Genomic DNA, 24355 nt, shown 5'->3' with positions numbered 1-24355 from the left:
TAATCTACCCCTTCCGACCCCTAAATCAACGATCCCCCTCAAAATTACCAATTACCCTTTTTTGCCCCAAATTGTTAGGAAACCCCAAAAGCCCTCAAATTACCAAATTACCCTCCTTACCAAAATTACAAAGTTACCCATTCTCTAGGATTTTAGCAAAGCCACCCTTCCCTCTCTCCCTATAAATAAGAGGCACTTATTCCAAGAAAATAGGGGAGAACACTGGTAGGGAAGAGTAGCTTGAGAGTATATGAAAACCCCCGACTTAAATGAGTGTGAGAGAACCTTTTGAGAGGGTTCTTCGAAAGAAAGGAGAAGAGGGAGAAGCTCCTTCAAGAGCTGAGAGCACCAAAGAGAAAAATAATAGAGAGAGAGAGCTAAGAGCGTCAAAGAGAAAAACGATAAAGAGAAAGAGCTGAGAGAGTGGAAAAAGGGAGAGACGATTGGTCTGCTTCTATCGGGCACTTCTACTGATTATCGTCGAGCGCATCTTCCTCAGCCCCCCAGTGCTGCCCTTCTACCATTTCGACTTAGGGTTTTAGCATCAACACACTGAATCTCTACACGCGAACTTTGCAGCATCTTCATTCTTAAGGTTACAAGAACTCGAGTTAGGGTTTCGGCATCACCGAAAACCCAGTTACATCCTGAACCTCTGCCTACGAATCCTACAATATCATCAATCTTAAGGTCACAGGAGGTAAAATCCAATACCTCATTCTCCTTTTTCCCTTGCTCGGGGTAGATTTAGCAGTTCGCTAACGTGCTTTTGTCTTCCATTTGTTTGCCTATTTATTTGTTTATCTTCTATTTGTTTGTCTGTTTATCGTTGATTTAATTCTGCAATTGGAGTGTTCTCTGGTGACCGAGGAGCTAGCATGTCTCTTTACTCTTCATACCAGTCTATTGAGTCCGAAGGTGGGGGCTTTGATAGAAAAGGGGTGAGGGATTCCTCACCCTTTTGCTCAAGCCCCTACATCCAAAAGGGAATTGGTCTGGAAGGGAAGAAAGAAACAACTATGCTCCTTCAAGTTGCTAGAGAACCTAATTCTTGGATCCAGTTTAAGCGAAGAGAGGAATCTGGGATTCACACTAACAAGAGAGAGGGGTGCCTAACACCTTCCCTCTCTCTCTCTCTCTCTACTTACCTAGAATAGTCTTATCTTGGATGGATGGCATAGAGTCGCTATTAATCTCAAAATATTTTACTAAATGCAATTTTGAGAGACCCATCACTCCCAGTTATCTTACTCTGATGGGTGGTAACCCCATTCATTTGGCCTTGGAAATGAATAGCCAGGGGGGAGCGGGGATTTTCCCAACATTCGCAACAAATCCTATTGAGGTAGCTCGCAACAGCCTCAAGCTAAAAATTCGACACAAACAACCAATAACTTAATGAGCTATCCGACCTTGGAGACCAACCTACGTGCTATATCTTCCTTGATCCATTCAGGTCACTTAGTATCCCCGAAATGTTTGGAGACACGTCGCCCACCTGGCAACGATTACCCTGGTTCCTCTCGCTTCTTGGGGAACCAGAGAAGAGTGAACGTGGTGACTATTTAGGAGTATCCCCCAAGAATCAATGGTTGAGGCCCATTACCTCCGAATACGTCGAGCGCTCTTTGACCAGACCCTCAAATCTATATAAGGGTAATCTTTTTCCATCCAATGGTACACTCACATTAACTCTCACTCTCACGCTCACATTAACTCTCGCTCTCTTAGCTCAATACTAACTTGACCATCGCATTTCCCTCACCCCCCAGACTCTCTCATGTATGCTTACTTTGTAGAGCTGACATACCGATCTCTTCAATTTCATTCAAGTTGTCAAGCTAGAAGGGATTAGCGTAAATTGAACATTATCAATTTGCATTAACATATCGCATGGTGGGTCCTAATCAAATGGTGATAGATGTGCATATACAAATTGATGGTGTGCGATATAGATGCTCCTAGCTGGAGGGCAGCTCGGACGTCAGTTGCTTAGTTGGTCAGTCGAATTACAAGGACACAGGGCTCAGAGGACCCGAGGTGGCTTACCCAATGTGGTCGCTTCAATGCTTAAGTCAATACTCTATGTGTACGAGATAAAAGCTTGATTATAAGTAGGAAAGTGAGTAATGAATTGCGCGTACCTTGTGTCACTGAGGTAGATACCTTTATATAGGTTACATGCTATAGGTCTCACGAAACACCTCTGAGATCCTCGGTCCATGCTGTTAAGAGTCCATTTCGCAGTAGGAGGTGGGCTTCGTGATAGCTGATAAGGCTTACCGAAGCCGTCCAATTCGGGCGGGATGAGGATAAGGCCTATAGACGTGTGGCATGATCTAGAACAGCTCAGAGACAGCTGGCTTGCTTCTAGAAGTCTGCTACGTGTCACCTCAGCAAGTTGTGTCATAACGAGCTACTCGATCCTTGGTCTTGGCCAAGGTGCCCAAGGTGACCTATCCTATTGAGGTGGCAAGAAATACCTTATCAATGTCCAGTCAGCTGCTCGCGTCCATGTGTCTGCTTATTAGTAGGTCCGGCCAAATAACCCCCATCAATTGCCCCCCACTCCCCGTGCCAAGGGTCTTGACTTGGTGCGGGGAGTTCATAATGAGCTTAGGTGGATTTGGCTCAGTCCGGTCTAGTCTAGAGGTCAGACCATGATAATGTTAGACAGTGTATGCCCTTAGCTCCAATCAGAATGATGTACCTTATGACATTTAATGTAAATGAATAAAGTACATATTTGATTCATGTTATTATGGTGTGTTTCTGTGTAATACCCTTAAATTGGACATATATGAGACTCGTGTTAGTTTAGAATCTTCACAGTCATTGGATAGATCTGGGGAGATTTATCCTGCCAAAGCTGACACTAATGTGCCGCCAAGTTGGTTGGGGTGGCTTGTCTCAGCTGCCAGGGTGAGACTTGAGGTACATGCAATGTGGGTTTTCTTGAAACCCTGAATTGGACCAGAATTCCAGTATTGCCCTGGACCTTGGAGATAGATGGGCAAAACTAGAATGTTACACCTGACCCCTATACTCGATTATGATACTTCACTAGGTGTTGGATTGGGCTGTCTTAGATATGCCAATCAGTGAGATCCTTAGAGCGGGTCAAAACCTGGGTATGTTGGGACAGTCCGAGAATACATTTGAGTGGGTGATCATAGTGACAGGATCAACCCCTTTGACGGACAAAGGGAATGATCGAGGATGCACTCTCTCTGATGGAAACCAAAACTACCGGCAGTCGATTTCAATCATTGAAATTTGTTTTGCAAAATATATTTATATATATATACACACACACATATATATATATATATATATTATGGTTTCAAAATGTTTTCAAAAGGTTTTAATTCCCGGGATCCATGTGAGTAGAGAGTGCAGGACTGAACCTTGCAGCCAAGGGAGAGGTCCTCTCTTGTCGGGCATTGTTTGATCATTATGTCCTGAGAGGTTAAGTGTAAGACCATTGAGGGTAATACCTGATGGGCTAATCTTGCATTTACCCACAGTCCTTGGGTTTTTATAACGTGGCTTGACCAAGGGACCATTTAGTGTAAATGTTGGGCCCATTAAGAGCCCTTGGTGATGGACGTAGGGGTTCACTGTCTCCTACAGTGAATTCAGCTAGGCCTTGTAACAGAGGCTGGGTTGAACCCATGTGGTTGATGTGTAGATCAATGTTTGGATCCCACGCCATACAAGGATACCCAACTGGGCAGCAGTTTGGAGGAAAAGTGAGCACATGGACTTAATGGGCCTTAAGCCCAATTCGAACTGGTTTAATATGATTAATTAAAGAGGGGTGGTTTTGGGATTTAGATCAGCAGATAGGATAAGGGATTGTCCCTATCCACTCAGAGAGTCCAGATCTAAATAGAGATTTGGATTAGGAAACTCCTAATTAGATTAGGAGGGCTGATCTTTATCTGTAGATAAGATAAGGGATTATCCTTATATCTTAAAGAGAGTTCAGATCCAAATACAAGATTTGGATTAGGAAACTCCTAATGGGATTAGGAGAACCTCTCTTTAAGGCTATAAATAGAAGAGGAGGGCAAACCCCAATTAATCCATCAGATTACTGATACAAGAGAGAAGACAGCTGCAGTTGGACTGACGCCATCTTCTGCTCTTGTCTTCTCCTGTTGCTGCCACCATTGCCAGTTCGATCTCCACCTATAGAAGCGATCAAGAAAGGTTCTTGATATCAGTTTTTGGAAGAAAAACTGATATGAAGTTGTGCTCACTCGCCCTCCATCAGATTCTTAGTGAAGAATCAGGTTCTTGCTAAAGAACCACCCTGCTGATTCTGCTCCACCCTACGCTGTGTCATCTTCAATGGGAGCAGTCTTTGGTGATCTCCTTGGGCGTGAACACCTTCATTGGGAGTTACTATTACTTTGTATCAGGTATTTCCCTATCCTACCTTTTGGTTTTAGATCTGGTCTAGTTTAGGGTTCAAGATTGATCCTTGAAAATGCAGTTTTCTAAAATAGGGAATGTGATTCCCATATGAGAGAGAGAGAAATTTTTGAAATTTCGCCCAACCTACCTGTAGGGTTCGGCCATCCATATGATGGATCTCTCATCCCTTTAGATAACCCAATTGGCTCAATCGTAAAACCAGGTCGAGTATCGGGGATGCGCGAACATCACATGAGTTACAAACTCTACGGATGTGAAAACACACATTCTACCGATTTCAGCCTCGAAAGCCATGCAGCACGGTTTTTATGAGAGTCATCGGATCGTATTGATCTGAGCCATCCAAGATCGACTACTATGGCAATAAATAGGGGCCTTGGGGTCCCATTCGCCTTGTCTTATTTTAGATTCTTGCATTTTGGAGGTCGCGCACTAGCTTCTAGGTCGGTGGTATCTATCTTATTTTCGAGGTCACTCCTCTCTTCTTCAGTCTTAGGTAAGTCACCTTCCCTTGCCTTGCCTCGAGTTTGTTTCTTGCCTTTAATTAAGTATGTCTAGTAGCACAGGTAGCTTGCTTGACATGAGAAGTGAGTTTGGTCAGGCCGAGGTGGGCATCTCGGTCCAAGACATAGAATCTGGCCCGACTGAGATGGCCATGTTCGCCCACAGCTCGGAGTCTAGCCCGACTGATGAGGACACCTCAGTTTAGGAGTGAAAAGCTTCTGGTAAAAAGGCTTTGTCCTCTCGCCACGCTCATCCTTCTTGGGGGCCGGATTGCTTCGGTCCTTCGATCTTAACATTTGAACAGATTAGGGCCTTAACTGCCCACTATAAGTTTCCCAACCACTATGGTTATAGTCTTCCTTTAGAAAACTTTTCATGGGAGCACGATGATGACGAGATTGCTGTCTTCGAGGAGTAGTTGATTGCCGGGCTCTAGTTTCCACTTCACCCCTTTATTGTCGAAGTCCTAAACTTCTTGGGTGGCACCATAGATCAGCTTCACCCGAACTCAGTTCGCACTGTGGTTGGTACCATTTCTTTGTTCCATGACCGCAAACCTCCCCTTAGATATAGATACCTTCACCTCGCTCTGCTCGATCAAGAAGAACCTTGTCGGCCCCAAAGGGGTCAACAAGTTTAGCTATTACATCGCTTACTGACCTGGATACATGTTGCTTCATAAATACCCATCCAAGTTGCCGGCCTGGAAGACTAGGTACTTTACTGTGATCGTTGAATGGGGTTGGCCCTTCTAAACTCAATGGAGAACTGCCATCAGTGACCCTAAAGATTGCTTGATTAGGAAGATGAAAAAGAAGATGCTAACCTTAGTAGATCTCGGTCTAGAGTTGGGAGACTATCTGGCCGAGGACAAGCTTGTCGCAGCCAGGTTGAGTCCTCCAGGTAGGTCGCCAACTCGGCACACACACACTTTACTTTTTATGTTATCTTTTCTCTTATCACTTCAGCTGACTCGGTGCTAGCTTTTCACAGGCATTGTGACGGGTGTCTCGATAACCAACCTCTTCTCGGGCATGAAGAAGAGGAAGAAGAGTAAGACGACCCAGGTGATACTTCTCGGGTGCCTACAATCGAGCCCGCGGCCCCTGCCTTGACCGAGGACCCTCTAGTTATCAACTTGGTTGAGGAGAACCAAGGAAAGGATTCTCCACCTCACCAACCCGAGGCAATCTGAGCATTCATGCCTTAGATTACTACTCTCGGGGCTAGTTCTTCTAGTGATGGCCCCGAGATGGTCCCAAGCATCATGAATACCCGGTATAGCCTCTTGAAGAGTAAGGATGCAGTCTTCCCCGAGGAGGTCTCTAAGTTTGTCAGGTTGCCTATCGCTCAACTCGGGGCCAAGGCTGTGAATCACTGCATGGTGGTATGTCCTCAATCTCGATGCTTTGCTTTTGCTCGTTCCATCTTTCATACTTAGAAAATTTACTTCCTTTTGTAAGTGAACTTATTGATTCATTCCCTTACACAGCAGTTTGAGCAACACCTGGAAAGGGCACTAGCCACCGAAGTTAGGGTCGAACAGGCTGAGGGAGGGCTTACAGAAGTCTAGAGTCGATTGATGAAGGTCGTTCATGTCATTTATAAGCTAGAGGCTGAAGTGCTGGCAAAGAGGGGGCTGAATGAACAATTGATGAAGGAAGCCGAGGAGCTGAAGGCTACTGCTACTAAGCATGAGGCCGCTCTTACCCAGGGCATTAAGGACGCTAGGGTCACCGTTGTCACTACCTATAAAGCCTCATTGGAGTATCAACAAATGAGGGAGGAGGTCAGCTCAGATGCGTTTCGAAAGGGCTTCAAGGTTTGCCGTTGGTTAGCCAGGCACAATTTCCCCAAGCTCAACCTCAAACCACTCACCATAGTTGGAGTCACCACTAAAATGGTCTTGGAAGCTGACCAAGACCTGAACTACGAGGAGGAAAGTGATGACAGTCTCAACGAGGGAGCCATAGAGAAGAGACTAGATGCTGTAATCGACAAGGTCGTGGAGACCAATGAGGTTACTGCTGCAGACAATGTTATGGAGGTTGAGTTGGCCAAGGATCCTAAGAACATCGAAGGTGAGGGGCGAGGAGCCCCATGAAGACTAACTTTCTGTCTCTTTTCTTTAGACCCCCCTTGTAAATATGATGTATGTCGAGCCTCCGTGCTCAGTTCAGTAGGATCTTTTCTCTTTTTTTCTTTCCCCCTTTTTTTGCTAAGTGTACGAACCATCTTTTGAAAGGAATGAAATGCTCTTTTTGTCACTTCATGTAAAATGAATCAATGATAAAAAAATTTCTAAGTGTAGGTTACCTCGAGATGCCGAGCTTCGAACTAAGCACAATAAGGAATGACCCAAAGTTACTATAAGCCGAGGTGAACAGACATTGTAGGGTACGTACTCGACCTGCCTGTGCACCGGTGAGGCATAAGTTAAGTTTCCCTATGCTGCCCATATGCTTAGAAAGCGACTGGGTCTTATTCATCTTTGGTGCCGAGGTCGCTATTGGCTTGGCACCGTGGCCCTTAGGCTTTGGGAGCAACTCATAGTCCACTATTCATTGTATAATTTAGCCGACGTGCAGCTTGACCAGATCGCCTAAGCAGGTGGTCATTTGGACTTAGAAAATTTTTGCGGATGCTTGGCTCCTGAGCTCATAGGTAGTACTCCCGAGCTCACAGATAGTACCTTCTCAGGTTGTCGATGTTCCAAGCACAGGGCACCTGCCTCCCTTCCAATGTCTTGAGCTTGTACATCCCTTCACCGAAAACTCATCTTACCTTGTACGGACCTTCCCAGTTCGGTCTAAGCATACACATGCCGGGCTCAGGTACCATCACCTTCCGGAGCACAAGGTCACCAACTCGAAACTGGCATCACTTGACTCGAGTATTGTAGTACCAAGCTACCCGTTGTTGGTAGGCCGTAGTCTGGATGTAGGCCAGGTCATTTACCTCTTCGATCAGGTTGAGGTTTGTCTGCAGCTCATCTTCATTTGCCTCCTCGTCGTACGCCTCTAGCCGCAAGGTCAGTACTTCAATCTTGGCTGGGATAACGACCTCTATACCGTAGGTCAGGTTGAACGGTGTCTCACCCATCACGGTTTTGATGGTGGTCCTATAGGCCCATAGGACGTTGGGCAGCTCGTCGACCCACAAACCCTTAGCTCGCGCTAGGCGAGCTTTCAGTTCATAAAGAATCACCCTTTCGTCACCTCGGCCTATCCGTTCACTTGGGGATGTGCCACTGACGTGAAGTTTTGTTGGATCCCCATCTCAATGCACCAGTTCTAGAACTTAATGTCTTCGAATTGCTTCCCGTTGTCTGAGATCAACACCTTGGGTAGTCCAAATCAGCATACTATGTTCCTCCAAAAGAATTTCTGTACATTCCAGGCTATGATTGTCACCAAGGGCTCAGCCTCCACCCACTTCCTAAAGTAGTCAACTTCCATGACTAGGAATCTTCTCTATCTGGTTGCAGGTGGGAATGGACCAAGAATGTCTATCCCCCTTTGGGCGAAAGGCTCCGGGCTGGTCAGATACATCAGGTCAACGACAGACTGGTGAAAGATGTTGGCGTGCCTCTGGCAGTTGTCACACTTCCAGACGAGCTCGAGTGCATCTGCTTTCATTGTAGGCCAGTAGTATCCTTACCTTAATGCTTTTTGGGAAAGCACCCTACCCCCCAGGTGTCCTCCATAGAGACCTTCATGGATCTCGTGTAGCACCCAGCTTGCTTCCGAAGGCCGTAAGCAGCACAGGTAGGGGAGCGTAAAGGATCTCATATACAACCACCCGTCGATGATAATGTACCGGCTGATTGATGCTCTACCCTCCGAGCTGCGTTACACTCTGTTGGTAGGGTCTCGTGGAGCATATAATCAACATGCAGGGCTACCTAGCTTGGTTTTGCTTGCAACATAGGAGTGACCTCTTCTGCCCCTAATGATGCTGGGTCGAGGCAAGTATTCAATGTACACCGTCCTCATTGTGTTGTCAATTGTGCTAGCCAACCTCGAAAGTGCATTGGCCTCAGTGTTCTCTAGTCTCGGTACTTGCTGGATAAACCAGGAGTAGAAGTCGGGCAGGAGTTTCCTCACTTTGGCTAAGTAGGCCATCACGGTTGGTTCTCGATCCTCGTACTCACCATTCACTTGGTTCATAACTAGCTAGAAGTTACTGCATACTATGACGTGCTTTGCTCCAACCGTTTTCACCAACTTCAGCCCGACTATCAGCACCTCATACTCCACTTTATTGTTCGATGCCTCAAATATGAACCGGAGAGCATACTCTAGCTTCACTTCGCTCGGCTAGAACAGTATGTGTTCGACTTTGCTTCCTCACTGATTAGACGAGCTATCGACGTTGAGGATCCAGGGCTCCTCGTCTCAAGTCGGGGCTTCCCTAACCGGAACCGGTGCCACACTGGTTAATGCCTCCGACATGCTGGTTGGCTCAACCACTTTAGGGGTCGGCATGTTGAATGTGCATTCCACGACGAAATCCACCAGGACTTGAGCTTTAATGGTTAGGCGTGGCTCGAACCAAATGTTGTACTCACTCAGCTCGATGGCCCACTTCGTTAGTCTGCCAAAGACCTTGGGCTTCTAAAGAACATGCCTCAATGATCTGTCAATGAGGACGACGATGGTGTGAGCTTGGAAGTAGGGGCGTAGCTTCCGATCTACGATGACCAGTGCATAGGCCAGTTTCTTGATGTCAGGGTATCTTGTCTCAGTTGCCTATAAAACTTTACTTATATAGTAGACGGTCCTTTGGACCTAATCTACTTCTCGAATTAGTACCAAGCTAACCACCTCGTCGCTTGCGAAGATGTATAGTTTAGGCTCGTGTCCAGGTTTAGGTTGGGTTAAAACCAGTGGGGTACTTAGATATTTTTTGAGCTCGTCAAATGTGAGCTAGCACTCCTCAGACCATTCAAAATCCTCGCTCTTTTTGATAGCCTTAAAGATGGGTAGGCACTGACTAACCGATTTAGACATAAACCGGTTCAGGGCGACAATTTAGCCAGTTAGCTTTTGTACTTCCTTTATGTTTTGGGGTGGTCTCATATCTAAATGGCCTTTATCTTTTTCGGGTTGGCCTCGATGCCACGCTGGTTCACAATATACCTGAGGAATTTTCCCTTGACCCTGAATACGCATTTGTTAGGGTTGACCTTCATGTTAAATTTTCTTAAAATTTGGAAAACAATGTATAGATCATTAATTAAGGAAGAAGAAAATTGGGTCTTCATGACCATGTCATCTACATAACACTCAACTTTATTGCCTATTAAAGTCTCAAATACTTTGTTTACAAGGCGCTGGAAGGTTGCTCCAACATTTTTTAGTTCGAAGGGCATTACTTTATAACAATATAGCCCTAGTTCGGTTACAAAAGATGTTTTATCCTAGTCAGCTAGATCCATCCTAATCTAGATGTAGCCAGAGTAAGCATCCATGAAGCTCAGCAACTCATACCCCGAGGTCACGTCTACCAAGCGATCTATCCTTGGAAGTGGAAAGTTGTCCTGCAAGTTCGGTTGAGGTCAGCGTAATCAACATACATGCGCCATTTTCCATTGGCTTTCTTCGCGAAGATTGGGTTAGCCACCCATCTCGGACACTGGACCACCTAAATGAAGTCTGCTGTGAGGAGCTTCTTGACCTCCTCGTCTACTACTCTCCACTGCTCTGGGGCGAGGTTCCTTTTTCTTCGTCTAACTGGCATTTCTACTGCTGACTAAGAAAAAACATCGAAGTTACTTAATAAGAAGCTTACTAGTTGCGACTGAAGTGGTTCGTTTAGGCGAGCACCAATCTGGAGTCTTCGTGGGCTCAACATCTGAGACTGGGACCTAGACCGTCTCCACTGGTGTGTCCAGAAGCGTGTCGTTAACCACTTCAGAACACCAGTTTAATATTTATAATTTTTTTTTCGATTCTCAAACAATTACAAATGCAGTAAAATGGTGAGAACGAGTCGTATCCACAGGGAAGCAAGGGAAAAATTAATACATGCTCAAATCCGGACAAGAGAACACAAGAGGGAAATGCGGAATTATAAAAATTAATTAATTAAAGTGAGGAAAATATAGAATTGAAACAGTACTGAAAGTTAAATGTGTAGAAACATAAATACATACAGAAAGAAATAAACGAAATAAATGAAATAAAAATCTGTAATCCGATCAGAGGTAGCAGTCTCCGGATCTCTCCTTTGACCCTCAAACTTCTCGAGTTAGGCCTTCCGTCTTACCTGGCCGAATTGCAGATCTGCAGAAAAGAAAACAAAGATTAAACAAAATGAAAATAAATTGTAGAAAGGAAATAATGAAATTGGAATTGAAAGAACATAAATTAAAACTAAAATAAAGTAAAAGTGGTTGGGATCCGATTCTAGAGGTGGCAATAGTGGTGTAGGCGAACTGCAAGTAGGAACCCCTCCTGTTGCCTAGGCGTCCTCCTCTTCCTCTACCCTTGAACTTCTCAAGATCAGCCTTCCATCTTACCTGGGGGCAAAATCCAACCCTTTCTCAGGAGCTCTTGGTTCCTTTTTATAGAGAAGGGTGGATACCATTGGGATTAGAGACAAAGAAGGGGGCGGCAGCTGGGTTTTAGCAAAGTTATGGGCACCCTAGGGTTGAAGGGTGGAGATTAGACGAGTGGGTCGCTGAGATAGAAGATTGAATGGAGGGTTGAGATCTAGTGGTTAGGGGATGAATGGTGAGGATTAGTAGTTAGGTGGTGCCCTAGGGTTTAAAAGCTACAAAAAGAGTGCCCTAGAATGAGTGGTGGAGATTAGAAGAAGTGGAGGGTGGAGATTAAACAGTTAGGGGTAGCTCAGGTTTGCTAAGGATGAAAAGAATGGGTTAAAAGGTGTCCTAAAGTTTCCTAAGGAGAGGGGAGCATGCTAATACAGTAGGAGGGGTGCCAAACTGGGTTTAGCAGATAGGAGGCACTCTCCTATTCTTAGTTTTTCACAAAAACACCCCCTCTCTCAGCTGGACTTCACACCAACTTTCCAAAAATTGCATTTTGGCCATATAACTTCCCTAATTTTCCACAGAATTTGAACAGAGACTCTCAGAGGTCATTACATTGAATTTTACTGGGAAAAGGGCATACTTTGACTATTCTAAGGCCAAAAATACCCTTGAAATGATGCCTTTAAGGCATTAAAATACTGAGTTATCACACCCCCCAACTTAACCATTGTTAGTCCCTTAGAAATGCAGCCTTAAAATTACACTAAGCATAGAGATCCTTCCCATCTAAAGATCATCCCTTACAGAATTAGTCAAGCATCCTGATTCCAGCATTCTCAAACTCTCTATAGATCAATATTGGGCTTTAGGGGTAAAACCGTATTCTTATCATTTTTTATAGTGGATTACTACCCATTAATTTGATATGCACACTTATTTTTATTGCTACCTTCCACTATTTGACACGAATCTCAACACTTGCTTTAGGTGAAGAGACCCGGTTACTAAGTGTTAAGTGAGTGTCTTTGGCATTCCCTTTTCCATTAGACACGAATCTTGACACTTGACTTAGGTGAAGAGAGCTGGTTACTAAGTCTAGGGTGTCCATTGACCTTTTATTCTCTCTCTCTCTCTTTTTTTTTCTTTTTTTTTTTGTAAACATTGTTCAAGGTAGTCCACTAATTCTAACAATTTGAAGAATTTTTGTCTAATTTTTTAATCTTTTTCTTCTTATGTTTATAGGGGCAAACTTGGGAGTATTTTCCAATTTCTAAACGGTTTCGACAATATTCAAATAAGACCAATTTTGACTCCTATCACTTGCTACCAATTTCTACAAAATTCAATATTCTTTTATCAGTTTCCTTAACTTTTTATGTTTGGGAATCTCTTTTAATGGAAAGGAATTTTAAAATTTCCAATGAAATTTTAATTCTACATATTCAAAGGATTAGCTTCTCAATTTCATTTTTTTCAATTTTTCTTTTTCTCTTTCCTCACCCTCCAACTTAAATGCCATTGTCCCCAATGGCATGACTAGATTGATGCAAAGAGGACTTGGGCCAAAGGAAACAATCAATAGGGTTTTCTTGAGTGGTTCAAGGTCTTCCACCTTGTCTCGAATCAAGAAAATAAAAACTCTAATCCTAAAAGTAATTGAAAATTATCTTGGGTTGCCTCCCAACCAGTGCTAAGTTTAACGTCTTTAGCTGGACACATTCACGCACTTTCTTCATCTAAACTCTCCGACTCACTTTCATCTTCCAACAGACAGGGTTTAGATTGGGCTAGCTAAGGGATAGGTAGGGCATCTAAAAGATCATCCACTATATCCACCTTGCACTCATTTTCCCCTAGGTTTGGATACTTAGAGGCACTAAAAATGTTTAACCGGACTTTCTGCTCCCCTAATGAAATGTCCATTTCCCCTGATTTACAATTTGTATTAGTCGTTGCTAGAAACAAACATCTTAAGATTATCAAGAAATGGTTCAGTTCCTCGGTTGGGGTCATGTCTAGGACGATAAAATCCACTAGGAAGTGACAACCCTCTACCCTGACAATGACGTCCTCAATAACACTTCGAGGAGTCTTGACTGACCAATCAACGAGTTGTAGAATTACCGGGGTAGGTTTTAACTCACTGATCCTAAACTTGTCATAAATGGATGAAAGTAGATTTATATTGGCCCCAAGATCCAATAGGGCTCGATCAAAGGTGATTCCAGAGATGACACAGCTTATGAGAGGAGCACCAGTGTCTTTCATTTTTTGGGGAAGTTACTTTAGGAGAGCTTCACTAACATTTGCCGAGAGCATCATTTTTTGTGGGGCCGATCGTGGCTCCATCATTTGAGTACACAACTCTTTCCAGAACTTGGCATAGGGCGGGACATGTTGGATTGCATCGAGGAGAGGGATGTTAATGTGTAATTGTTTGAAGAGTTCCTTGATCTCCTCATTGTGAATCTCTTTCTTTTTTCGCAACGGCCCGGCTGTGAGTGCAGTTGGAAAGGGGACCATAGGATGTTTCACTTTAGGCTCTTCTCTCTTCTTCTACGTTTTCTCTTTCTTCTTCTTCCCCCCCAACTTAGGGTTTTCCGGTTCCTTTTCTTCTTCTTCACTTTTCTTCTTCTCATACGGGTCTTCCAAAATTCTCACACTCCTTAAAGTTGTAACAACTTTAGCATTTTCAAATTGGGGATTCTTAGGAGGTGGTTGAATTTGTTGAGGAAAACCAGATGGCTGATTCCTAGGGTTTGCAACCGGTTGACTCGGCAATTGCCCCACTTATCTCCTTGCATTAGCTTCGGCTAGCTGTCCTATTTGGCTTTCTAGCCTAGCAATGGATTATTGTTGATTTAGGATCAGCTGCTGAAGCTGCATGAATTAATTGTTTACTGAACGGGATTGTGGAGGTTGTGGATAACCCTGATACGGTTGGGTCGGTTGATTCCTAGGGTACACTTGTTGGAACTGGCTTTGTATTGATGGCCTCTAAAACTATTGGGCCATGGAGTTGGACGGATGCTGATATTGTTGGGACTGTAGATTGGGTTGATGTGTCCTCCAAGAAAAGTTAGGGTGATTTCTCCACCCAAGGTTGTAAGTATTGGAATATGGATCATTATTGGGCCTTGAGAAACTCTGGGCTGCCTGAACTTGTTCTTGGATAAAGGGTGGAAACTGAGCTTCCATAGGACAATCATCAACATGGTGGGCTGGGCTGGCACAAATGGAACACACTTCAGGATAGGATGTAGATGGGCTTGATTGCTGGTTAAAGGTGAAAAACTGGTCAAGCTTCTGGGCTAGAAGACCTACCCTATCCAACTTTCTAGAAATGGCATTCAAGTCCATTTTTGCCTTAGGCTCTATATTATTCCTGACCTCATAGAGCCCTACCCTCTTTGAGGGTCCCACCAATCTTTCGTAGGAATACAAGGATGCATTGTTAATGGAATTCTCACTCAAGGTCTCGAAAAGAGCATATGCTTCATCCTCGCTCTTGCTCATAAATGCTCCCCACAAGATGCATCTACCATTTTCCTGTATTGATCTATCAGACCTTCATAGAAGGCCTGGACAATTTGCTACTGGGACAGGCCATGGTGTAGGCATTTTCTCATTAACTTCTTCATCCTCTCCCAAGCCTCATAAATTTGTTCACCCGGTGTTTTGGTGAATCTAGTGATGGCTCTTCTCATGGTATTGGTTCGGCCTATAGGATAGAACTTTCTAAGGAATTCTTGTTGCATTTCTACCCAAGTTCTAATGGGTCTCCTATAGTCCCTAACCAATCTAAAGGCATCATCATTGAAGTATTGGATCCTTATAGTGGAACAAATTTCCAAAAACTCGTCTATGTGCTTGTATAGGTCCTCACTTGGACTCCCATAGAAAGATGGGAGCATCTGGATTGTGCTTGACTTAATCTCATACTATAAGGCCTAAGTATCTAGTAACTGAATGCAAGATGAAGGGTTGTATTGGGTTGGAGTGAAGTATTCCTTCAACTTTCTAGGTTGGGCATCATTGATTCCGGACATTTGGTTGCGGTGTTGGTTATGGGTTCCATAGTTTCTCTCCTTAGAGATCTCCTTTCCAACATACAACTCAGAAGTCCCTTTTCTTCTTGTTTAAATTTGAATTTAATTTCAAATTAGGATTTTTAAATTTAAATTCTAAAATTTAAACTCAAATTTTGAAACTTTCTCCCCCTTTTTATTTATGTTTTATTTTTTAATTAATTTTTTTTTATTTTCTTTCTTTTTTTAAAAAAAATTGAGATTTAAAATTTTGAAATTTAAATTTAAATTCAGATTTTGAAATTTAAATTCCTAAAATTTAAATTCAAATTTGAAGTTTTAATTTTAAAAAAATGTAAGCAAATCAACCACACAACCTAGGGTTGACCTAGGGTTTCCTAAGCTAGTGGTTCAACCAATGTGAATCCTCTTAGGTTCACTTGGAATTACACCACTTCCTTTGGTTAGCCAGGTAAGAGGTAGGGGATGTGGGGGGCTCCCCTTGCTCTCGCAAGGATCTAATTAAGTAACCACAAAACCCGCTTAGGCTTAACCGTTTAACCTCTTTCCTTAGACACAAACCGCCAGTTATGGAAAGTAATTACAAGCTTTCCTAAAATTCAGCACACCTTTGAACCAAATGTGAGACTTCCCTAAATGATCTTGCTATCCAAATTTTAAATTAGGGTTAGAGTAAACCACACGTGAAGGGTGGTGATTTTTGGACCAAGGAAGGGTGATGAAATCCCCACCTTATGTTATTTAAGTTGGATGCCCTTAAATGGATTAACGGAAAAACAAAATAAACAAAGCAAATGCAACTAATTACAATGCATGAACAATTACTTCTAAAATACAATTCAGAAATATAACATAAAAGAATAAAATAAACTAATTAAGCAAAAGAAACAATTAAAATAATAAGAAGAAAACCTAACACATTCACAACTAACAAAATAATTTCAACAATTACATAAACCTATATGATGCATGCCCTAGAATATGAAACCATAAATGTTGGGATACAAATGCAATACTTTTAAAAAATTAATTACTTTTTTTTTGATTTTTTGATTTATATATATATATATATATTTTGAAATTCAAAATTTTAAATTTATAATTCCAATTTTGAAATTCAAATTCTAATTCAAATCTAGATTCGAATTAGAATTTAAATTTAAATTCAAATTCAAAATTTAAACTGAAATTCAAAAATTTTAACAATTTCCTATTTACGATTAATTGTTTAATTAAATAACTAAAAAAGAGAATTAAATAAGGCAACAAATAATTATAACAAATAGAAAGTAAAAGAAATAATTATGCTAAAAAGATTAACAACTAGCAAAATAAATTCTAAGAAGAAAATTGCTATTCTAAAAATTAAATCGAAAATAAAATAAACAAAAGAAAAGTATGCGACACTATATAAAATAAAATAAAATAAACGAATTTTTTTCTATTTTTTTATTTATTTTAAATAAAAGAAAAACACAAACCTAAAGACGCAGAAATTCAAACCAGAAATTAAAATAAAGAAAAATAAATCTAGAAACAAAATGGAAGAAAAATAATACTAAAAAAATAAATCGGATCTAGAAAAAAAATTAATTAAAAATTCAAAAATCACTATTCTACCAAAAAAGAGTCTGAAAATAAAAATAAAAAAAATAAAAAACAAAATGGGATGACTACACCTGAAATGCAATCCAATTTCTCCTCTTCTCTTTTCTCCCGTAGTCCCGCAACACTCCAGTACCCCACCTTTCGCTATTACGTCCTACAAAATCAAAGAGAAACAAGAATTAAACTTCTCTGTGCTTCCCCGACAATGGTGCCAAAAATTTGGTGTGTTCGGAAGTGTGTCGTTAACAACTTCGAAACACCAGTCTAATATTTATTAATTTTTTTTCTGATTCTCAAACAATTACAAATGCAGTAAAATGATGAGAACGAGTCGTATCCATAAGGAAGCGAGGGAAAAATTAATACATACTCAAATTCAGACAAGAGAACATAAGAGGGAAGTACAAAATTATAAAAATTAATTAATTAAACTGAGGAAAATATAGAATTTGAACAGTACTAAAAGTTAAATGTGCAAAATCATAAATAAATACAGAAATAAATAAACAAAATAAACGAAATAAAAATCTGCAATCCGATCAGAGGTAGCAGTCTCCGGATCTCTTCTTCGACCCTCGAACTTCTCGATCTAGGCCTTCCGTCTTACCTGGCCGAATTGCAAATTTGCAAAAAAGAAAACGAAGATCAAATAGAATGAAAATAAATTGTGGAATGGAAATAACGAAACTCGAATTGAAAGAACATAAATTAAAACTAAAATAAAGTAAAAGTGGTTGAGATCTAATTCCAGAGGTGGCAATAGTGGTGTTGGCAAACTGCAAGTAGGAACCCCTCATCTTGCCTGGGCGTCCTCCTCTTCCTCTACCCTTGAACTTCTCAAGATTAGCCTTCCGCCTTACCTGGGGACAAAATCCAACCCTTCCTCAAGAGCTCTTAGGTTCCTTTTATAGAGAAGGGTGGATATGATTGGGATTAGAGAGAATGAAGAGGGCAACAACTAGGTTTTAGAAAAGTTATGGGTGCCCTAGGGTTGAAAGGTGGAGATTAGAAGAGTGGGTGGCTGAGATAGAAGATGGAATGGAGGGTTGAGATCTAGTGGTTAGGGGATGAATGGTGAGGATTAGTAGTTAGGTGGCGCTCTAGGGTTTAAAAGCTACAAAAAGAGTGCCCTAGAATTAGTGGTGGAGACTAGAAGAAGTGGAGGGTGGAGATTAAACAGCTAGGGGCAGCTAGGGTTTGCTAAGGATGAAAAGAATGGGTTAAAAGGCATCCTAGGTGATGGAGGAAGATTTGGCCCGACCCCTTGGCCACGCGACACGTGGAAGCAACCGAGAGTAACCTGGCAGAAGCGCCAGCTCGGCACGGCAGCGGGCCCACAACCCGAGCTCCGAGAAAGGGAGTCCCGAGCTCCCCCAAGAAAGGAACCAGCGACCCGAGCTCCCCAAGGAAGAATCCGAGCTCTCCCTTGGAGGTCCTGAGCCTTACCCGAGCTCCCCAAGGAAGAACCCGAGCTAACCCACCCTGGGGCGGTTTGGGCCACACTTCTATCTGAACTCAAGACTTCACCTTGCACACCACTTCATCTCCAAGTCGCTTGACTGAACAACCGTACCTGACACCCAGGAAGCCCGTACACGGAGGCGGCGCGCCTGACTGATTAGAGGTCTGACACATGACAACCACCCTCTAACGGCCACCTACCACCGCCATCTCAGACGTAGCAGAGACGGCCCTGACAAGGATAGTGGCGGTTATGACACCCGAACTAGCAACTGGCAGAGGCTATGACACCCGAACTGGCAACTGGCAGAGGTTATGACACCCGAACTGGCGTCTGGTGGAGGTGATGATGCCCGATCTGGCAGAGGTATGGGAGTGAGTGTACAGGGTGATTATAAAAGGCCCCCATCTCCCAAAGAATGAGGTATGTGATATTTTGTGCTTTCTGGTCTTGAAATCTCTCATTTTCCCTTGTCTTCTCTAGAGCACTGACTTGAGCTTCGGAGTGTTCCAACCGGGTTCCTCCCCGGAAATCTCCAATTCCTTCCTTGTTTCAGGCATCTTCGGCTCTGTCAAAGGCAAGGTGGCCGGCAGCTAGAACCGACCGGATTGCGCATCATCATTAGGGTTTGCTAAGGATAGGGGAGCATGCTAATACAGTAGGTGGGGCGCCAAACTGAATTTAGCAGATAGGAGGCATTCTCCTGTTCTCAATTTTTCACAAAAATACCCCCTCTCTCAGCTGGACTTCACACCAGCTTCCCAAAAATTGCATTTTCAGCCATGTAACTTTCCTAGTTTTCCACAGAATTTGCACAGAGACCCTCAGAGGTCACAACATTGAATTTGACTGGGAAAAGTGCATACTTTGACTATTCTAAGGCAAAAAATACCCTTGAAGTGATGCCCTTAAGGCATCGAAATATAGAGTTATCATCCTCCATTGGTGCAGCTCTCTCCTTGGTTTGCTCGGGGGGTGGTTCCAACTCAACGTCGTCCGCCAACTTGGCCTATCCCTTTAGTGCAGCCATGTAGCACTTCCACAACTCCAACTAGTCGCCCTGTACTACCGCTACTCTATAGTTTATCGGGAACTTCATCAACAAATAGTAGGTCGACACCACCGCATGTAGTGCATGCAGGATGGGCCGACCTAGAATGGCGTTATACGGGGACAGGGTGGCAACCACCAGGAACATGTGCTTAAACTTGATTGTGCTGGGCCTGGTCCCTATTGCAATTGGAATCATGATTCTACCGAGGGGCTTCACCACGTCTCCACTAAACCCGACCAGGGGTGTGTCTACTGGCTGAAGATCCTTCTGCTCCAACTTCAGCTTGCCAAAGGCTTCTAGGAAGATGATATCCATACAACTGCTTGAGTCTACAAGGATTGGCTTTACCTCAAAGTAATTGATTACCATCTTGACAATGAGGGTGTCGTCGTGCCAATACTAGATCCCACGAACGTCATCCTTTGTGAAGTAGATCACCTCCTCTACTCGAGGGCACTTTGATGGGTTCTCGTCTTCATGTGCGAGCTCCCAAGCTGATTCTTTCCCCACTGCCATGTTGCAATCCGCTATAATGGATCCACCAGTGATCATGTTGATCACCCCATGGATCGGTTTGTATTCTTGTGGCGGCTGCTAATCGCAATCATTCTACCTACTTGATTCTGGCGTGTCTGTTTGATGATCAATAGGTTGGTGTTCCGCTTCTCTGTCTTCATACTAGATGAACTTCTTCAGATAGCCCCGGTGAATTATCTTCTCGATCTCATCCTTTAGGTTGTGGTAGCTCTCTGTGTCATGCCCGATGTATCGGTGGAAGTGGCAATACTGGTTTGAGTTCCTGGAGGCAGGGTCTCCTCTCATCCTGGGCGGCTACTTGATGTAGTCAGTGTCTTTGATCGACATTAGAACTTTGCCCCTCTTGACATTCAAGGTGGTGTAGTTGGATCTTTGAATGGGAAGGGTCCTAGATCGATGAACTGACCTAGAACCCCGAGGTGGCGACTGGCTCTTCCTTGATGACTTGCTTCGCCTGTTGCGCGGTGACCTTCTTCATTTTGGCGACTTACTCTTTCGCTGATGCTTGTTGTTGTTGCTCTCCTCTTCTGCTCTCTTCCTCTTCCCAGCCTGGTGCAGCTCTAGCCGAGACCTCAGAGCCTCTTCCTCCTTGATGAACTTATCGGCTTCCTCGAGGAATGCCTCCATTGTGCTCGCGGAGTTCAACCCGAGGTGCCAACGAAGATCAGGATGGCGTACTCCTCTCTTGGCTGCAGCCAGCTGTACAGTTGGGTTGATGTTAGGTATCTGTAGCCTTTCTGAGTTAAACTATCTAATATAGTTTCTCAACGACTCATTCTCCTTTTGCATCAAGTTCAGGAGGCTAATAACTGATTTCGGGTACTTCTTGCTAGTAGTGAAGTGCACCATGAAAAGGTCCACGAACTCTTTCCAGCTCCTGATCGAACCTGGAGCTTGAGTCTAGTACCATAACCTTGATTCTTCCTCTAGAGTTCTTGAGAAGGCCATACACAAACTAACTTCATCAGCTCTCGTGAGCAGCATCAGGAACTGGAAGCTATCAATGTGGTCGTTGTGGTCGGTCTTTCCGTTGTAGGTCTCCAAGGCTGGGGTCTTAAAACCTTTGGGCCTCGGTGCAGAAAGGATCTCCGGTACTAGTAGAAAGGATCTCCGGGTCTTAAAACCTTTGGGCCTTGGTCCACAACCTTTCTATGCTACGGGTGGTTTCTTTGGTCCACAAATTGATGGGGTGGTGATGTACGTTGATCTAGGGTGGGATCCCGGGGTGGAATCCGGTTCTGTGGAGGAGTAGGGATCCGAGATGGCACCGGTCCTTGAGGTGGTGACCAACGTCCTTGGTGTTGGTTCTGGTGAAGCGGTGGAAACTGATGCTGGTAATAGTAGTACTGCTGGTACTGTTAGAATTGGCGGATCTACTACATCTGGAGCTGCATGACCTGGACACTTTGCATGAGCTCATGGAACTGTCGTGCTTCTACCCCAACAAGAACCACAGAGGGTGCTACAATTGGGAGGGTGGCACTCACATGAGGTAGGGGGCGCGTTGATTGAATGGGTGACAAATGTCTGGCTCTGAATTGTCGATGTCCCTGGGATGGTGAGGGGAATGGTGAACTATCCGATGGTCACAGAAGGGATCTCTAGGTTAAATGCTTGTTGGTCTTGCCCCTTAGTGACAATCATGTCAATACTCTTGTTGGTGTTTCTAGATGATGCTATTAATGAAATATTGCAGAAAAAGTAAGTAATTTAAAAGTGAGAATTTAGCTTTTTGTTGTGGTTCCCACATACGACGCCAATTGATGGTGCACGATATGGATGCTCCTAGCTAGAGGGCAGCTCGGATGTCGGTTGCTTAGTTGGTCGAACTGCAAGGAAAAAGGCTTCAGAGGACCCAGGGTGGCTTATTCGGAGTGGTCATTCTGATGCTTAAGTCAGTACTCTGTGTGCAAGTTGAAAACTTGATTACAAGTAGGCTAGTGAGCAATGAATTGTGCGTACCTTGTATCACTGGGGTAGATGCCTTTATATAGGTGAGTTGTCGTAGGTCTCATGAAACACCTCTGAGATCCTCGGTCTGTGCTGGTAGGAGTCCGTTCCCCACTAGGAGGTGGGCTTCGTGATATAAGGCTTATCGAAGCCGTCTGATCCGAGCAAGATGAGGATAAAGTCTATAGACGTGTGGCATGATCCCAAAGAACTTGGAGACAGTTGGCTTGCTTCTAAAAGTTTGATACGTGTTTCCTCGACAAGTCGAGTCATAACGAGTTACTCGATCCTCGGTCTTGGCTAAGGTGCCCAAGATACCCAAGGTGACCTGTCTTGTTGAGGTGGTAAGAAGTGTCTTATCAATGTCCAATCAACTAGTCGTGTCCATGGTCAAATCATCCCTCATCACAAATCACGTTAAAAGAAATGTTGGGACAGTTTTTTTCAGATCGCATCCCCATGGAGAGATGCTCCCAATACTTGTTTAGGATGTATCGTAATTGGTGTACGACGTGAGGAGAGCCAATCCTTACTCATGCATCGAATTCACACCGGCTCCCCCCCGAATAGGCATCACCTTTTTACCCAAGTACGTTGGGGCAAGGTGTAAAATGTAAATGAATTGAATAGCTAACCGTTTTCAATATTGCCTTAATTTTCAAATCTAAACCTCACGTCTTCCCCTTTTACTGGCGTCAACCTCCCCAACCACATTGGTATGGCCAAAAATTGATTTAGTCCGGATCTGGATCTGCTATGATGTATACCCAACTGTGTATGAACTATGAACCGGCTTACGTGTGATTGGTTGAATAATCCGATTGACACGCATTCGCAGCAGACCCCGTGTCCGATTGATTACACGTTTGACAATATGCCCATCATTAATTTTGGTTTTGACGGTCCAACCAACCAACCAACCATATCATCCACACCTATAGCTTTCCAATTAGTCGAAACAGAGCGGATCTGGATACTGATACATCTCACACACGGGACACGGCCCCCATCAATATGCCCCTTCTTCCCCTAGAAACTACGGTCTTGCCCTTACCTAACCCAACGGTCAATTTAGATGAACCGTGAACGACCCCTATCACATGGATCAGACTCCCGCCTATCATATTGAACATTATGTGCGGTATACCCACTTGAAGGTTGAAATAAACATATTGTTCTGTATGTGTGATGACGAGATGGGGTGTGCCTGTCCACGTAGGAGCTCTGCATGGGTCCATGTGTCCTCTCTCCCTTCTCACAGGTTTCTCTCATTCATCCACATGACAATTTCAGGAGGTTTCAACTTTATTGCAACTAACGTGTTTATTTCTGATGGGGACTTGTGTTGCAGACGAGGACGAATTATTTTAAGGAAATTGAGGCTATGTATACAGCTTTCACGGTTATTAAATTCAGTTATACGGATGGCAAATGTGTAATTCTATTAAAAAACAATAGCAAAGTTTTAAGTCCCCCTCTATATGAACCATACATTTTCTCCTGAATCCTCATCTCCAAAGGAGTAAAAGGATCAGTGAGAGAGAGAGAGAGAATTGGCATAGAGGAGATGTCTCTGGTGACAGAAGATATCAGAAGCAAAGCTGAGGTCCACTATGGGGATGAAGTTTGTCAGACGAAATTCAAGGAGTTGCTCAGACAAGTAGAAATGCCCGACGGTCTGATCATCGTACCGGATTTAGAAGAATGCGGGTACCTGAGGGAAACTGGCTTCGTGTGGCTGAAACAGAAAAAGAAGAGTGAGTACAGGTTCGAGACGACGGGGAGACTAGCCTCCTATGCGCCGGAGATCACAGCCTACGTGGAGCCACGCAGGATCAAGAAGTTGAGTGGTGTGAAGTCCAAGGAGCTCATGATCTGGGTCACCGTGAACGAGATATACATCGACGATCCAGCCTCCGGGAAGATCACCTTCAAGACAACCACGGGTCTGTCCAAATCTTTTCCGATTTCTGCATTTGATCTTAAGGAAATCAAGAAGGCCAAAGAAAGGAAGGAAGCAAAGGAAGCTAAGGAAGGCAAAGAAGGAAAGCTGGTAGTGGTAGGAGAGGCGAAGTAGCTAAGCTAGCTATTTATAGCTAGTGAACTGGATCAAAAGGCTTGATGTTGGTGGGTTAATTACATGCGTAGGTAGAGCTTCATTTTCTCGTCATCTTGTATTACTGCATGCGTAATGGCTATGTTTGGTTTATTTTCCTTAATTTGCTAATGCTAGTGGTGTTTTAGCATTA

General features: G+C 43.5%; 1 long non-coding RNA gene and 1 other non-coding gene across 2 annotated transcripts; both read left to right on the top strand.

Moving 5' to 3' along the window:
- The first annotated feature begins 226 nt into the window (after nucleotides 1–226).
- LOC104605016 (uncharacterized) lies at nucleotides 227–24355 on the top strand. The gene is made up of 2 exons (XR_016085244.1): nucleotides 227–700; nucleotides 23458–24355. It is a non-coding gene; the product is annotated as an uncharacterized LOC104605016 (long non-coding RNA).
- LOC148800741 (small nucleolar RNA R71) lies at nucleotides 15050–15156 on the top strand. The gene has a single exon (XR_016071090.1). It is a non-coding gene; the product is annotated as a small nucleolar RNA R71 (small nucleolar RNA).

The sequence above is a fragment of the Nelumbo nucifera genome, chromosome 4, assembly GCF_055504915.1.
Source record: "Nelumbo nucifera cultivar China Antique chromosome 4, China Antique-T2T, whole genome shotgun sequence".
Classification (NCBI taxonomy): domain Eukaryota; kingdom Viridiplantae; phylum Streptophyta; class Magnoliopsida; order Proteales; family Nelumbonaceae; genus Nelumbo; species Nelumbo nucifera.
The sequence above is the reverse complement of the archived record's forward strand: the minus strand, read 5'-3'. Positions and strand labels throughout refer to the sequence as shown.